The sequence below is a fragment of the Otolemur garnettii genome, unplaced genomic scaffold, assembly GCF_000181295.1.
Source record: "Otolemur garnettii isolate 467f Iridium unplaced genomic scaffold, OtoGar3 scaffold00044, whole genome shotgun sequence".
In the NCBI taxonomy this organism is placed as follows: Eukaryota; Metazoa; Chordata; class Mammalia; order Primates; family Galagidae; genus Otolemur; species Otolemur garnettii.
Window position 1 is genome coordinate 6,119,632 of NW_003852439.1, and position 1,401 is coordinate 6,121,032.

Below are 1,401 nucleotides of genomic sequence, written 5' to 3' on the forward strand. Positions count from 1 at the left end.
TTGAACCCACCACCCTCAGTGTATGTGGCTGACACCATAACCACTGTGCTACAGGCGCCAAGCCTCTTTTTGGTTTTTGAGATAGTTTCATTCTGCTCACCAGGCTAGAGCGCCATGGTGTCAGCCTAGCTCACAGCAACCTCAAACTCCTGGGCTCAAATGATCCTCCTGACTCATCCTACTGAGTACCTGGGACTGCAGGTGCTTGCCATGATGCCCGGCTAATTTTTTTCTATTTTTAATGGAGAGAGGGTCTTTATTGTTTTTCTTTTTTTCGATTTTTTAAATTTACCTTTTCCTTTATTTCCTTTGTTTTATTTATTTTTATTTACTTTATTTTTCCAGAAATGAGATGTGTATATGCAGTAGAGACAGGGTCTTGGTCTTGCTGAGGTTTGTCTTGAACTCCTGAGCTCAAGCACTCTCCCATCTCAGCCTCCTGTGGAGTGCTAGGATTACAGGCACGAACCACTGTGCCTGGCTCACAAATGTGACTTTATCTTGAGTATTATCTTTAATATCTTCTGCTTGTGGTATGAATTTTATTTCCTCGGGTGCTAGTTTTTCTGCTTATGTTTGTTGCTGAGAGGCAGCCATGGATCAGTTGTACAGATCATGCACTCTGAAGCCAGCCTCCTTAATCCAGTTGCTGAGCCTTCATCTGTTCATCTGTGCAATAATAATAATAATCTGAGATAATAACCTATTTCGGGGGTTTATAAACATTGTTTTCTTAAGGGCCAGAGAAGGAAATATTTTAGACTTTGTTGGTCAAGAGTCAAAATGTAGGGAAACACAGAATAATTGCCATAGGTTTTTTACAGACAAAACTTTAAATGTAATAATCATGGAGCACAATTTTTATAATGTAGTTTATTAATGAGAAGAATGACTGCCATTTTGCTTAATCAGGGTTCAGAGTGAGGGTGTCCAGTCATCAAAATTGATTGCAAAAGTGCATCTGTTATTGCTGCTTGAGTGCAAAAGAGCAAATGAAGTTTACAACTGAAGCTCTGACGGATTCAGTAGATTGACTGCTGGTGATAAATTCAAATATTTCCCACAGAGTGCTTCCTGATGAATGATACAATGAAAACCACAGACTTTAAATACCACGTTTTCATGAGCTTTGTAGATTTGTCCACCTAAGCTTTTTTCTGCTCCACACATACTTTCATCACATGTTAGCAGATTCTTCTTCATGTGTTGTTGGATTCATTTTCTCAACAATGGAAATGTTCTTTCCTGCAGCTGTCCCTGCAGTCTGCACACACTGGCTGACTCTTCAGTTGCTTTTCAACTCGTCATTGAGACAGTGACCCTCAGTTGAGCACTGACTGGGTCATTCATCATGAGCCAAGGAAAATGACTTCAAATCATTCTTTTTTTTTTTTTTTTTTT